At 41.8% G+C, this 16,338-nt stretch overlaps 2 long non-coding RNA genes across 4 annotated transcripts; one reads left to right on the top strand and one right to left on the bottom strand.

Annotated features, from left to right (window-relative positions):
* LOC109724634 lies at positions 3,805–6,460 on the top strand. Its single transcript, XR_002219994.1, has 2 exons — positions 3,805–4,092; positions 6,269–6,460. It is a non-coding gene; the product is annotated as an uncharacterized LOC109724634 (long non-coding RNA).
* On the bottom strand, positions 10,913–16,256 carry LOC109725294. 3 transcript variants are annotated; one of them, XR_002220232.1, is made up of 5 exons: positions 15,978–16,256; positions 13,936–14,057; positions 13,613–13,663; positions 11,617–11,753; positions 10,913–11,114 (listed from the first exon to the last, which is right to left on the bottom strand). It is a non-coding gene; the product is annotated as an uncharacterized LOC109725294 (long non-coding RNA). The 3 variants fall into 3 exon arrangements; XR_002220231.1 differs by having other exon boundaries at positions 13,936–14,025; positions 15,978–16,255; XR_002220230.1 differs by having other exon boundaries at positions 13,936–14,028; positions 15,978–16,255.

Consider the following 16,338-nt stretch of genomic DNA (forward strand, 5'->3'; position numbering starts at 1 on the left):
GATCCATCCTTCTTCTTCACAAATAGGACCGGTGCTCCCCAAGGTGACACACTCGGTCTCACGAAACCCTTGTCCAGAAGATCTTGCAACTGTGCCTTCAGCTCCTTCAATTCCGCTGGTGCCATCCTATAGGGTGCCTTTGAGATTGGAGTGGTCCCGGGAACGAGATCCACTACAAACTTAATCTCCCTATCAGGTGGCATGCCTGGAAGCTCCGCTGGGAACACGTCTCCAAACTCCCGTACTACGGGGATATCCTCAATCCTAGGGGCGTCATCCTCACCCCGCAACACAATAGTAGCCAAGTAGGCTACGCAGCCTCTACTAATCAACTGTCGAGCTCGAGAAGAGCTAATCGTCATCGCAAACAGCGAACTCTGGCATCCTCGGTACACAACCTCCGCCTGCCCTAGCTCTCTAAACGTCACTGTTCGATTCTTGCAATCGATGGTGGCAAAGTACTTGGTCAACCAATCCATGCCCAACACAACATCAAACTCCCCGAGTTTATGCAAAGCTAGCAAGTCCACGGGCATGATCCAATCTCCAACCGGAACATAGCAACTGGGGTAAAACTCCCGAATGTCCAAAGAATGGTCGGGTACAACAACTCGTCCCGGATGCAACAAGAATACAAGTGGGATGCCATGCAACTCGGCAAACAGCCGGTCTATAAATGAATGCGATGCACTGGTATCAAACAATGCTCTAACTCGAATACCATAAAGTAAAATGATACCTGCGACCACATTCTCTGCTGCCGCCGCCTCCTCAGTCTAGGCCTCGTACATGTGGCCGCTCGGGGCCTGTCGTGACCCCTCCGCCTGCCGCTGAACTAGCGGCCGTCCTGACTGATGATGCGCAGAAGATGTCCCCTGACTGGGACCTGGCGATGCTGGTGCAGATGCCGAAGATGGCGCTAGCGCTGAACCTCTCGGGCAATCCGACTAGAAGTGGCCCTCCTGGCCACACAAGAAACACCTGCCCCGGCTGCGTGAACACTGTCGCGGGTAGTAGGGACCACCACAGATCACGCAGCGGGGAGCCTAGCAACGATCGGGTCCTCCTCGCTAAGTAGACTGGCCCCGTCCTCGTGACTGGCTCCGTCCTCGTGACTGGCTCCTGCTCCTAGGATGCCTCGGCGGCCTCCGTGGGTGCGTCTGACTTGCACCCTCAGCCGCTGGCCTCTTGCCCTTACCCTTGTTTAGGGCCTCGCGTCGCTCCTGAAGGTCTGCCGCTCCAGCCTCCACAATGAGTGCACGGTCCACAACCTCCCGGTAGGTTTGGAGGTTGGAGGACTGCACCAACCGGAAGATAGAAGGCCGCAATCCGTGCTAAAAAGTGCGGGCCTTATCCTCGTCATCCCTCACAACAAATGGTACACAGTGAAGTAGCCGGGAGAACTCACTCTCGTACTCGGCCACTAACCACTCGTCCTGGCGGAAGCTGCGCAAATCCTGCTCCATCTTCCTCTTCACGCTAGTCGGAAAGTAGTGCGCCAGAAGAAGCTCCTTGAATTGCGTCTATGTGATCGCTGTCAAGTCGGTGCTGGGGTTGTCCTGGATATCCAACCACCAACGATAGGCCTCGCCATCCAGGAAGTGAGTGGCAAGCCAAACTCTATCCCGCTCCTCCACAAAGGTATCTCGAAAAATCTTCTCCATGTGCATCAACCACTTCTCAATAATCCAGTGGTCGACGTTCTCGCCGTCAAACGTCCTCGGGCTGCACCTCCTGAACTCACTGAGGTGCTCCATGAGCCGATCCCGCTTGGCTCCCTCGGCCCTCACGGGGAAGGCTGCCCCCGTGGCTGGTCTCTGAACTGGGGGTACCGCAGCCACCTCCTCCCGAGGTAATGTAACATATGGAAACTTGGAGTTGCGATGTCAACTTTGATCTAGGGGATCAAAGTGAGGATTGAGCTAGTTGGACATCATCCTTGAGTGATTTGTGATGCGTGTGCATGAATTCTGGAAATAAATAAGTGTTTCGGCGCAAATTGGACGCGAAACGAAATATAAAGAGACTTTTCGGATTTTCGACGCTAACTTTGATTAAAAGAATTAAAGTGAGGCGTGATGATAAATTGTGGTATCTCCAAATCAATTGTGAAGTTTTGGAAAAGCCAAGAGTATGTTTTCAAAGGGTTTGAAGTGTTCAGTGCGAAGTGGTAGTGCAAAAAGGAGAAATTGCTGCCTTGTAATGGAATTGGAGCTGATTCTATTTCTAATTCGGCTCAAATAATGTCAAAATGAAAAGGAATTGCTTCCAAATTAAATTGGTAGCTTGTGAAGGTCCCTTGGTATATTTTGGAAGTGTTTGGATGAAATCGGAGTGAAGACAGAAAATTTAGAATTTTCTGTAAAGAACGGGACTGAGAAAATTAGCAGAAAATGCACAGTGTCAGAAAATTATAAAAATTGGCAGAGATGTCAGGAACATTTTTATGAGGCTAGATTTGAAGTTTCATATTTTTCTGACACCTGTAGAAAGAGAAATAGCATTCGGAAGTTATCTGATAAAGATTACAGTTCGGGACAGTTCGCAGTGACCAAACGGGGTCGAAACTGAAATGTTAAAATTTCAATGGACTTGTTAAGTAAAAACGAACATTTCTGTCAAATTTGAGCTCAATCGGACTTTCGGAAGGGCGTGCGAAAGGTATTTGATCCGAGTCGCTAAACGGGTTAGTCGAGGGGCATTATGGTAATTAGCACCATGTTTAGTGGATTTCCACTAATCTGCTGCCAGGGTGCCAGGATGCCTCCATCCTTATCTTCCCCTCTACCTCCTGCCTACGTAGAGAGAGAGAAGAAGAAAAGAAGAGAAAAGAGAAGAAGAAGAAGTTGATGAAGGAGAAAAAGAAAGGTGAGAAATTTTATTTCTCTCTCTCTTTACTATGTTTCCCCCCTTCCTCCTTTTCTCTGCTGCTGAAACTAGCAGCAGTAGCAGTGTAGCAGCAGCAGCATCAGCAGCAGTAGCTGCTGGAGCAGTAGCTCCAGCTCCAGCAGTAGCAGGAGCTTCAGCAGTAGCAGTGTAGCAGCAGCAGCAGCAGCATCAGCAGTAGTAGCTGCTGGAGCAGTAGCTCCAGCTCCAGCAGTAGCAGGAGCTTCAGCAGTAGCAGTGTAGCAGCAGCAGCAGCAGCATCAGCAGTAGTAGCTGCTGGAGCAGTAGCTCCAGCTCCAGCAGTAGCAGGAGCTTCAGCAGTAGCAGTGTAGCAGCAGCAGCAGCAGCATCAGCAGTAGTAGCTGCTGGAGCAGTAGCTCCAGCTCCAGCAGTAGCAGGAGCTTCAGCAGTAGCAGTGTAGCAGCAGCAGCAGCAGCATCAGCAGTAGTAGCTGCTGGAGCAGTAGCTCCAGCTCCAGCAGTAGCAGGAGCTTCAGCAGTAGCAGGAGTAGCAGCAGCAGCAGCAGCAGCCTCAGCAGCTGCTGTCAGCAGCAGGCGCAGGAGCAGCAGCAGCAGCAGCAGTAATAATAGCAGCAGCAGCTCAGTAGGAGAAGCAGCAGCAGCAATTAGCTACTGCTGCGAGCAAATCAGCAGTAAAAACTGCTGCTGCAGGAAAGAAAAGAAAACAGGAAAGAAAGAAAAGAAAGAAAGAAAGCAAGAAAGAAAGAAAAGAAAGCTGCAGGGAAAAGAAAGAAAAGAAAGAAAGAAAAGAAAGAAAGCAAGTAAGGAAGAAAGAAAGAAAAAGAAATAGAAGAGAGGAAAAAAATGAAAGAAAGAAGAATGAGAAAGAAAGAGTTGAAAGAACTCGATGTAATTGTGAAATTGCAATTGCATTGAAAGTTGAAATTGCATTGAAGAAAGTTAAAATTGCATTAAAGAAAGTGAAATTGCATTGAAATAGGTTTTTTATAAAAACTGACCCCGATAATGCACTTTTGCAGGATTGAAGCCCTAATGTGAAATTGACCGCGTACAAACCTAATTGAGGGTAAAGGAAACGCGCTGGCGAAGTCGGTTCGGCAATCCGACGAACCTACGCGAAGATATCGCCAAAAGAGTATTTTCGACTATAATTGTCGGGAGCGCGGGTCGCGATTCTCGGGAAAGTACTAAAAGCGGATTTCTCTCATTCCAGAATCAAGTAAAGGTGGGTTGTGCTTACCGAAGTGATTAGGTCACTTCCATGCCAAAGTAAATCATTGTTTCATTTGACGCATATATATGAATATGATTGTCGACCTATGAACATGAATGCTAAATGCATATGAGTAGGCATATGAATGCGTGAATTGTGATGCTAGAGACATAAGAATACATATATATGAATGTGAATCCCATGCTAGGTGATGTACCAATCAGGTAATGAACAAACTAAAGGCATGTGAATATATGGAAGATCGTGTTAACTACATTTAATTGTCAATATATGAACGTGAAAGCTTGATGCATAGTGATGTTCAATTCATATGATCGAATCTTTGATATATGAATGTTGAACCTATAAATGCCAAGGGCATATAAGTTGAATATGAAATGTGAATATATATGCTAAAGCCTACATACTATATGAATGTCGCTATATGAATGTCGCTATATGCTAAAGCCTACATAGATGCCAAGAGCATATAAGTTGAATGTCAAATGTGAATATAGATGCTATATGAACGTCGCTAATTCTAGTTGATTCGAAACCTCAATGGTATGTAAACTATGAACTTCATGTGAAATCCCTAAGAATTGGGTATAAATCGACAACTCCAATTGAGTAGAAATCTGGACAGTAACAAAGTAAATGAAAATGTGTAACTTGTAATCCTAGGCGTGGATAACTAGGATAATGAGTAGATCGAGTGGCATGAACCTATGGATATGAACTGAACCTAGTGTTCTTGAACATAGGTCGGACATTAACCTAATGTCATTGGACATAGGTCAAGTAAGTAAACCTAGAGTTGAGATCTAGGGGAAAGGATATAAACCTAGTGTAACTGAACCTACGTTGTGATGTAAAGAACTACTTAATAAAAGTAAACTAAGTTGTGAATCATAGTGGTAATAGGACCACTAGAAAGTGAATTGCTATAGACCTAGAAAGGTCGTCGACATAGGGTAAGTGATTAAACCCTTAGGTTGTGAAAGTGGGTTTCGGAATCCTTAGGAATGGTGAGATGGCAAGAATAGAATCGTAACTACGGGGATTGACGGTTCTCCTCTCCCGGTAGTGATTCAACGGGATCGACGGTTCTCCTCTCCCGGTATGCCATGAAACAAGTGAAGTGAATCGGAACTACGGGATTGACGGTTCTCCTCTCCCGGTAGTGATTCAACGGGATCGATGGTTCTCCTCTCCCGGTATGCCATGAAACAAGTGAAGTGAATCGGAACTACGGGATTGACGGTTCTCCTCTCCCGGTAGTGATTCAACGGGATCGATGGTTCTCCTCTCCCGGTATGCCATGAAACAAGTGAAGTGAATCGGAACTACGGGATTGACGGTTCTCCTCTCCCGGTAGTGATTCAACGGGATCGATGGTTCTCCTCTCCCGGTATGCCATGAAACAAGTGAAGTGAATCGGAACTACGGGATTGACGGTTCTCCTCTCCCGGTAGTGATTCAACGGGATCGATGGTTCTCCTCTCCCGGTATGCCATGAAACAAGTGAAGTGAATCGGAACTACGGGATTGACGGTTCTCCTCTCCCGGTAGTGATTCAACGGGATCGACGGTTCTCCTCTCCCGGTATGAGCTAACGGGTTTGACGGTTCTCCTCGCCCGTTAAGCTTGAGCGACTTAGGGTCACAGGGATCGACGGTTCTCCTCTCCCTGTGATGGACCTAGTGTCGCGTGGACTTAAGGCTGAGGTGCTTGTGAGACGTCCTTCACCTCGAGCCTGACTTGACGCGGTACTCCGCGGATGATTGACTCAAGACCGAGTCGAGTGGCATAGATGGCTAAGGTAAAATAACCTTAGGAAAGAATCGCCAGTGAGCATAATTTGACAAAGAGTAAAGAATAAAGAGAATAGCTAATGAACGAGAATAGCTAAGAAAGAAAAGAACGGCTACAAGTAAAGAACGGTTAATGATATAAAGTAGAATCAAGTAATCTACTTACATGATTTACAGGTATTGCATATTGCATAGCAGCGAGGCAAGGTATGGTTTTATTTGTTGCATAGTCAAATATCTATCTATCTATTTGTTGAACTAACCTACTGTTGCCTCCTTTGGACCTGGTGGGTCGAGCTCTTCTCTTGGGTGGCCGTACCCACTGGGAACTATATTTATATAGTTCTCACCCCCGTGTTGTTTTGGGGGTACAGGTTGCACGCGAGCGGCGCGGCGGCGCGAGGACAGGGCGTAGCTCCGTAGATAGCGCCCCACCACTGAGACCGAGATAGCAATACCCTGAAGAGGTCAAGCTCAGCGTATCAGTATGAATGAAACAAAATTGTAGTAAAAGTGTATAAGTTGTAATAATTTAAAGGCTTATGTAATATTGTAAAAGTAAAAAATTCTGAGATGTATGCTTGTAATAGCATAGTTAGCATTTTATGTTTTTGATACTTATGCAATCTGTGGTTGAATACAGTTCCTGTTTGGAACCTCTTGTATTGCATTGTATAGATTGTGACGCCTAGAACGTACAGGGGAGGCTCTGTCCGTTCGGCGGTCTGTCGACGTGCCCGAATCCGACCAAATAGGCGGAGCTCGGGGCGTGACAACAATAGCTCACGAAGCACCGTCGGAATAATTCCGAACCGAATCTGCGTTCCGTCGGCGGATTTCGCCGAAAAACGCATTGGAAATCACTTTCTGATTTCCACAAAGGCTTGGGGCCTTGGGCGATCAGTCTAGAGGTTATCCTCAGCCAATAGCAGCAACGTCGAAGCAAAAAGCATAAAAGCCCTTCCCGATACATAAAATCACATCATTTAATGTGATTTCAGGGCTTTTATGGTCCGTACTCGCAAACCAAGGATCGATTAGTCAAACCGTCGTACTCGTTGATAGGTTTCAGCGTGCCGGAGGCCGTGCTCACCTTTCAGGGCACTGCCGGCCACTATGGCGTGCACACAAGTGACGCAAAAATCTGTAAAATAGCGCGCACAGCGCTAAGATTGCGATTAATACACAGACCAGGGCATCTCTGCCCTGTCGGAGGCGAGCACGATGTTCAGCACGAAACCAGGGTCATCGTGCTCACTTCCCTATTTATCGGAGTGCTCTCGGATCGCCGGAAAGGCGACCGGAACCCCAAACTACAGTGCTGGAACTTAAAACAATAGCATACCGGAGCAGTGGGAGCTAGGGTTGGTCTCCGGCAGCCGGATGGTGAGCGCTCCGGCCGGGAATGGGAGCAGTCGGTCCGAGAGGTCTGGGGAGGATGCTGGCCGGCGGCGGGCGGCAACCGGTGGCGCGGCGGCGGAGATCCGACCCCTAGATGCTCTCGGGTTGCCAAGGTCTGCGGCGGCATGGTGGTGGCCGGAGGAGCTCGGGACGGCGACGATCCGTAACCGGAGGCCGAGGGGGAGGCGGCGCGCGCGACGATGGGTGGCGGCGGCGCTCGGAAGCCAAGGAGGCTCAGCCACAGCCTGCACGAGATCTGGGCGACCGCAGGAGATCCGAGAGGCGGCCGGCGGCGTGCGGGAACGGTGGGGCAGCGAGCGGGAGGTTGCTGGAGGTCACTGGAGGGTGGCGCGGCCAAAGGGAAGCTGCTGCGGCGCACGAAAACACTGCAGCTCAAACTCGGCCCGCACTGGTTCTAAGCGGCCGCAGGGGATGAGAGCAGCGGCCGGCGGCTACTGGGACGGCGGCGATGGCATGCAGAGGGTCGCCGGAGGCCGTGGAGGTCAGCGCACCCGTTTGCAGGTGGTGGCGGTGCGCGGGCATCAAGCTGGGCCGAGCTCGGTCCCAATTGGGTCTGGGCTGACCGAGCGGAGCAAGTATGGTGCCAGCGACGCTTGTGGGTGGCGGGGGCCGGCGGGGATGATGCAGGTGGTCGGTCTTGGCCAGAGGGACCAGGACTTGATGCTTGTGGGGTTCTCAGAGGGTGCCGGGTGAGATGGTGGAGATAATTACATACAGTATGACCCCAGGCATATTCCCCTATTCTATGTACATCATCTATATATCTATATAGTGCCTTCGGCACATTGCAGTGGCTGGTAGGAAAAAGGACGGTCGCAAATATGTATAATATAAATATACGTACAAAATCAGCTGCCATCTCCTCTCCATTCTGACCAGCAATACTGTACAAAATATGTCTTAATTTCGATCTATCGGCATGTCGATAGTCACTATTGAAGTATTTATCAAGAGTGCTCGACTTTACACTCTTGTTCCGCCATTCTATTGGTTCCCCTTATGATGGCAGCCCTACCAAAATGGATATTTCCTCTGGAATAAAGGGAAGGAAGGTTTCTCCAATTCTAATACTTCTTCTCTCTTCGTCCCAAAAACTCAGGAGGGATCAACTAATACAAGATCTTGCTTAATTGGAGGCAAGTCGAGATAATGAAGTGGTCTTCAAGAGTATCATCTGTTCATCGGACATTACATCACGTAACGCTGGACCAGCTATTTGAATTCTGCCCGCAGTCTTCGGAAACTCTGAAACACACATTGTGGTGTGCAGATGAACTAGGCAACATCTGCCTACAACAAGCTCGATGGTCGGCCTTTTAGCTTTCGATGGCCTCTCTATTATTTTCTCTGTAGAATGTGCAGATGTGCCTTCACCACTTGTAGTGGCCTTCTTGCGCGACTTCGCTCTGGTGGAAACCATATTTTCAGCTGCATTTTATGAACCACAAGTCAGCACATAACTTCATTCTGAAAGTAAGTAGAAAATAAATTAATTATGTTCATCCTTTGAATGCAGAATCTGTACAGTTTGATACTATTATGATATAATAGAACACTCTTATTATGTTTTAATTTTTGTTTCTTTGAATGCAAACATATAAATGCTATGTATAATAGAAGATCTATTAATCGCAAAATTAACATAGATAAATGTTAAGAGTGTTCACAACCATAAAGCTATTAAGGTGTTCTATTAACCTTTACAACTGTTCTATTATGGCATAAAAGTGTTCTAAACCCTAAAACTGATAGCAGTGTTCTATTAAATTTAAGAATGTTCTATTAAGTCATAAGAAGGTAGGATTGTAATGCATACATGTTTGCAACTATAAACCTGATAAAAATATTATATTAAGCCCTATTAGTGTTCTACTATGACAAAAGAGTGTTCACAACCATAAACGTATTAAGAGTGTTCTATTAATCTTTACAACTGTTCTATTATGCCATAAAAGTATTGATAATCCTAAAGCTGATAGAACTGTTCTATTACGCCCTATAAATATTCTATTATGCCATAAGAGGGTAAGTTTGCAACTCATACATGTTCGGAAGTATGAAAATAATAAGAGTGTTCTATTAAGCTGTAAGAGTGTTCTTTTATGGTATAAGAGTGTCAGATTGTCAAGCATATATGTTCGCAAATACAAATTTTATAAAAGTGTTCTTTTATCATATAAGAGTTTAAGATTGCAACACATATATATTCGCAAACACAAAAGTGATAAAACTGTTCTTATAAGCTCTAAGAGTAAACCCTTTATGGCATAAGAGTGACAGATTGCAACGCATACATGGTCACAGCCAACTATACATATACAAATACAAACAAATTAATTATTGATACAAATATACAAGTATGCATAAGAGAATATACTAGTAACCCTAAACATGTTTTCTATACCTTTTTGCTATTCAAACGAAATCAAACTTTACCCTAAACACTAATTTGTATATTTGCAATGAATACAGTTTTCTATCATTAACTAAGCAAAATTTTATGAAATGCATGAAATATATATATGTTACTGTGGAAGCATCCTCTAAACCCTAATCCTAATCATAAATGCTTTATTTTTACAAATGCAACAACAAATATAATATATCAGCAGTGTTTTAAAAATAAAATGAATTAACTAGTCGGTGCCGAAATCCGGAGCACATAAAGACAAACCCAAGCTGCAAGCCTAAAACCTCAAAATATAAATTTTATATTAAATTTCAAATTAAAAATAAAAGATTATAAAAATTCAAAAAAATCTCCTGTTTGAGTTGAATCCTCTGTTCGGTTGTGGCCAAATTAGCTCCGAAATCGTTCGCAATTTCGAACGCCCACAACTGAAAGAATGCGTCACAAGTACTGGGATGGATAGGGGAGCAGTTGAGAAGCGACCTTCTACCAATGGAGAGAGGCGAGGTAGAGAGACACCTTCGAGACGGTTTCGGACACGAGCTTCTACCGACCGCCCGATGGAGGGACCTGCGAGCAAGCGAGAAAGAGAGAGAGAGAGAGAGAGAGAGAGAGAGAGAGAGAGAGAGATGAGCGCAAGAGCAAGAAACTGAGAGATGGCGAGAGCTGTCCGGGAGAGAATGGAGAGCTGTGCGGGAGAGAGCGGGAAACGGAGAGAGAGAGCGAGAGCTGTGCGGGTGTAGTAGTAGGGTTTAGCTTTAGCAAAAAATAAAAGAGTGTGAGTTTATAACTACTGTACACTACAACAAAACTAAGCTATAGTAACACTTTTAAGTGTCCCTAAAACCTAAAAATAATCCTGCTAGCAAAAATACCGACACTAAAATAGTGTCGCTATATGTGCAGTCTCTAGAGCATATAGCGACACATAATAAAGTGTCGATATATCCCAAAATAAGTGCTGCTGTTTAGCAACACTTTTTTTGGTTTTAGTGACACACATAAGTGTCCCTAATTTTTTTAAAAAAAATAATTTTTTTTTATATAGTGACACTTTATAAGTGTCCCCATTGTCATTCAAAATATAATATTTTATTTATTTAAACATCTAGTTTAGTATTAAACTTTAGTTAAACTAATCTCATATACATTAAATCGATGAGACTAAAAAAACAATCAACAAAAATTTCTTAAATTCTTGTTAAAAAGATAAAACTAAAATCAAATATCCATACATCACAACAATAATATACACTCATATGTTGTAGTAATTATAACAAATCAAACTTTCTAACTGAAAGAAATACAAAAAATCAAAAATTGTATGATAACAAAATCAAAAAGTGCATAAACAAATTATGATCGGCTCCACGAATATATACTTGAACCTGCACATTGAATAACATTTGAATTAGTTCAAATTTGTGTAGAATTCTTGATTTGCCAAAGCATTATATAAAAAAAGAGACTAGTTGAAATTCTCAGTCCTTGGTTTGCTTGTGTTTCTATAGGTATTCTCAGAGTTTGCTTGTGTAGTTTTGGAGCAGATTTTGTTATTGAGAGAGCATATATGTATCCAATTTGGTCAACCAAGTTTAGAAATATACAATAGACAATGCTAGAAGTTATATCAATTGATCAAACAACTTGTGCCTCTCAATAATATGGAAAGATTGACACGAAAATAAGCCTAATGAGAAAGCTAACAAGTTTAAAACGCTGTGCGCCAACCCTTTTTAGCCCAAGTATTATTAATGCTAACATATTTTTACATCTTTCCTAGTACAGTTGGGCTACAATGCATATATGAGTAGATGGAGTATGTGCAAGCACGAAATAGATACGAAATACACATAATCAAGCAGGTAAAGTGAAAAAAAATGTACTCACTTTTAGCTACAACTCCTGGAGTAAGAACTCGTTACCATCTCGCTGAGAAAGCCAAAGTATGAGACAGTTGCACCATAGTGGATAACTCCGCTTTGAATCCATTCTACAGCCAAAATAATCTGTAGCAGTAACCCTCCCTGTAACCAACAAATAACACAAGATAAATAAGCAAACAATAGTGTAAAAGGATTATCAAAAATACAGATTGTAAAACAATACAAAATAAAAGCTTGATTACAAGAAAAATATGCAAGCTGGTCGGAAAAAATCACAAGAACATAGATTCTAACACTTATTAAAGGGCGATTTTGATCTCAGTACAATTGCAGATTCGACGAAGATGAAGCAGAACCTGAGCCAAAGTTCAAAGTACTCGGAGAAAAGGAATATACCAAACTTAGGATTCGAACGAATGTGAAAATATAATTGCAAATGGAAGTAGAAAAACGAGAGCGGTTTTCATCTTCCGCTTTTGCCGGCTGGAATCAGCAGGAGAAAAGTGCAGCACATTATAGACCTAGCCTGGCAGATTTGTGTTTCGGTCTCGAGCAAAGTAAAACAATTTTTGCTTTCTTCGTTGAATGAACCTTTGTTGAAAGCAAAGACAAGTTACCTATCATTTTTATTCGTATGTTCAAGTAAGTTTATCGAGAAACTTGGGAACCTCGGACAAGATCTGATGCATTTTTGTCAAAGGAAGCGTATATGAATTGATCATAATTGACCAATGAGAGCATAAACACTACAACATAAATGGTAAAACCATTAAAACAAGTCATTCAAGTCCACCCCATCCCTATCTGCCTGAAGAGACCAGAGTTTTCAAATCAAGCTAATCCAGCAAAGCGAAATGTGAGCAAACTTGTTTGATAATGATTGAAACTAATAAATGATCAGAGGCTTCCTAGCTACAATCCCTGTTAATACACTTATTAGTGGCCCATCAGCAGCAGCAGTGAATGTATCACCTTGTTCATGAAGTAGAACATAGAACATAGAAAAAAGTTTTAGAATCTATGTTCTATGTTCTTGTGATTTTGGGAGACAACCACTCAACTTTTGATTTTTTTTATTTGGCTATTCTGTCAATTGAATCAGGGATTTTATTGAAATTAATAGCTCCTTTAACTATTGGTCATTAACGGAACCATAGTTCCATTGCTCGAAAAGCAGGTAAAACTGTTAAATTTGATAAAATAGCTATTAGATTTTTTGGAATATCGAATTCAACTTACAAAAATAATTAGAAATAAAATAAGCAAAAGTTGAAATGCAATCTGTTTATAGGCTTCAATTGATGCAATCTGTTTTTCTTTTTTTGTTGGTTAATGAATTGAGAATGCTGAATTTTCTTGCATTATTTGAGGAAGTCTAGGGAAAACACAGTCCCACATGTCTTATGCATGAACAAATGCAAATTGACAGATGATGGTAAAAACATAAGTTGGTCTAGCACTTCTAGTTTTTCCACTCCTTATAAAAAAATCAAAAGTTCATAAAACACAGACATATTGGTAAACAAAGCCCATGATCTAGTCGGCAAGTTTTCAGGAGAATGAGTAAAGACTAATTCATAGATTTCTACGAAGAGACTTCTACGACGTATGACGAACTTCATAGGATCACAAGCTCAGTTTCATTTCAAGATGTAACATATGCAGATCATCCAAAGAGAACAGAGAACTAAGTAGATAATCATACACCATAAATAGAGAATGGAAGTGTCTTTAAAAGAGAATGTGCTTCATTTGAAATTCTGGTTAATTCTGGACCAACTCACACTAGATGCATTGCTAAAGAATTTAGCAACACATTGCAACCTAATGAAAAATCAGCTATGAAAAAAGGAACTCTAGATGGTATATATTTGTTTCCTAAAATAATTTAGGCAAATATTAAACGAACAAAGCATATCTCAACTATTACTATATAGAAGTTGCGAGTAAATAAACAAAACAATAAACCCTCACCATACGACAAGCTAAGTGAATTTTACCTTTCACAAAACTGGATAAATCCTTTGAGTAGGCAAGAGCTTCTTGCTTAACTGCAAAACAAAATAAATATTTTTGAAAATTATTTAACCCCTCAAGTATTGTCCATTTAGAAATTGATCATTAAAACATTTAAGATAGAAGTTATTTTATGAGGGAATAATGTCTCAATTATCATCTATTTGGAAATAGAATCTGACTCAGACCAGGCCGAACAAGCATTCAGAGACTCCGATCAAGAGGGTGAAAGGATTAACAGAAAAGATTGAGAAGAGATTGATTCAGTCGCACCAGCTTTAGTAACAAATTAAAACAAGGAACTCACTGGATCTAGTTTTTGCAAGACCCAAGGTGATGTAAATACTTCGATCAACAATGCTTAGCTTGAAACAGAAGCAGCAGCAGCTCCTCTCTTCTACTAAATAGACCAACATCATAGATCATTTACTACGAAAGAGAAACAAAAGATACTTTCTCTGAAAAATGTCTCAATTATGCGGATTAACATAGAAGAAACAAACCCAACCCAGCCTACACGAATTGTCCATCATAAAAATATACAGCGTTGAGGAATCTCCATGTCTAGCATAAGAATTTAGAAAAGATATTAAGTAAGCAAGCAAAGTTCATTTAATAATGAAGATCCTGACAAAAATTCCAGCAGATATCAAGTAGCAACACAACACCACTAATTCTGCCACAAGAGTGAACTTGCAGACACAACAAATTTAAAAGGAGGAAAAATCAAACCAGTTTCATGAGCTAACAGAGAAGTTGTAAACGAAAAACCAAGGAATGAAATATGTTTATCCATTCGAAGATACTAGTCCATTCGACAAGTTCAATAAGAGCCTCAAAATCCATAATCCTGTCCTTTTCATTGCTAATTACTATTATTTTTATTGCTTAGTTTCAATTAATTAATTTAATGGTTATGTGTAAGTGGGTTGCATTACCTTTTCTGTTACAGTTGTGCTTTATCTTCATGTGCAATGCTGGGCACTCTTTAGGAGGTGGATACTTTAATAGTAGTTAGTTTGTTAAGTGAGTCTCCATTAATTAATTAAATAAAGAAAACCCAAGTCATTTATGTTGGTTACCAAACCATCCACTGCATGCTGAGATTCTCAAAGAAGCAGCTTTTGTGACTCTTTTGAGTAATGGAGGATTCTTATTAGCTGCAGTAAAATTTTGATAGCCCCATCAAGACCATCAAGTTAAAACTTAAACTGCTTTTGGGGACTATTATCTCATTTTCTGTGATACCAAAAAAATTTTGGACTTTTAATTTGTAAATTATTTATTATTATTATTATTATTATTATTATTATTATTATTATAATACTATTTATAGTAGAGAAGTTGATCTACAAGTTTAATTACTAAGCTTCATCAACTTACAATATACTCAAGCTGAAGATTCTACTTTTGAAGGCCTGGATAAGTACTTCTTGCTTAGCAAATGTCCAAATTGATATATTTCTGAGCAAATAAGGGTCCAGATAATAATACTGGACCCTAGGGTTCCCATACGAAACTTAGTATTCAAACTCTCAATATATACTGCTATATAGGGCAACTTGCTAGTACCATGTAGCGCTAAAATAAAGCGATTGAAATAATATCAAGTGTTAATAGGTCTAGTTTGATCTTGCTATAGGACACACTATTAATTGCTTGATGATGTTGTATGAGAAATGCTATTATAAGAAGTATTATGTCAAGTTCTACTATTAACAACTTATCTCCACAGTAGATACAGAAGCTCAAAGTTACCGTTGCTTTTTTTTTTGGAACACAAAAGTGACAAAACTACGACCTGCTTACTACTACAGCAAAACTGTCCAAGCTTTTTAAATTAAAGGAACATATTATTAAAGATAACTGTAATGGAAAGCAAAAGCATTAAGAAGAACGGGCACTAGCTTCTCTGCACATTCGTTGAGTGAGCCTCTCTACTTATCTACTGAAGATAATACAAAGTACTAGCAATAAAAAAAGGAATGCCAAGATAGAATTTGTAGTTAGAAACAAACACAAAGCCATCTAAATCAATTGAATAAGCATTGCATAAGGGGAATCTACTAAAGTTGCTAATTACTATGATGGGATATAGAAAGATGATAATTGAATAAGGAAATGGATTTCCCGCAACAAATACAAAACCCTAATCCTAAAGCGATCCAATTCAGATACCCGAATCCACCAATACATCATGCAATTACAAGATCCTACTGGACTTTCAATCAGATTACTATTACTGGGTAAAAAACAAAACAAGCAAGCGATTCACCCACAAAGAGATTCTCACAAGAGATTACACCCTAAACCCTCATGATAAGAAACCCTAGTATCGATCGAGCTTACCTTCTCCTTCTCCTCGTTCCGCACCTTCAACGCGCCGCGAGCACAGCCAGGAAGCAGTCGCCGGACTCCGCCCCCAACACCGCCGCCGCCTCGACGTTTTGTGCCAACTCCCCCGGCGACCGTGGCGTCTCGTACCTTATCTCTTCGGGTGCTACGGCGGAGGAGGAGCGCGAGGGCCGATTTCTAGGGTTTCGATGGGTTTGGTGAGGGGAGGAGGTGGTGAGGGGGGAGAAAGAGGGGAGAAAGTACGCCCCAGGATAATGGGTAAAATACGACCCAGTGAGCCGATCCTTTTTTCTCTTTTTTCTTTTTTTCTTTTTTTTTTTTTTGTAATTGAGGTGTTTATTTGGGCCTTGCAATT

Source organism: Ananas comosus, linkage group 19 (genome assembly GCF_001540865.1).
Source record: "Ananas comosus cultivar F153 linkage group 19, ASM154086v1, whole genome shotgun sequence".
Classification (NCBI taxonomy): Eukaryota; Viridiplantae; Streptophyta; class Magnoliopsida; order Poales; family Bromeliaceae; genus Ananas; species Ananas comosus.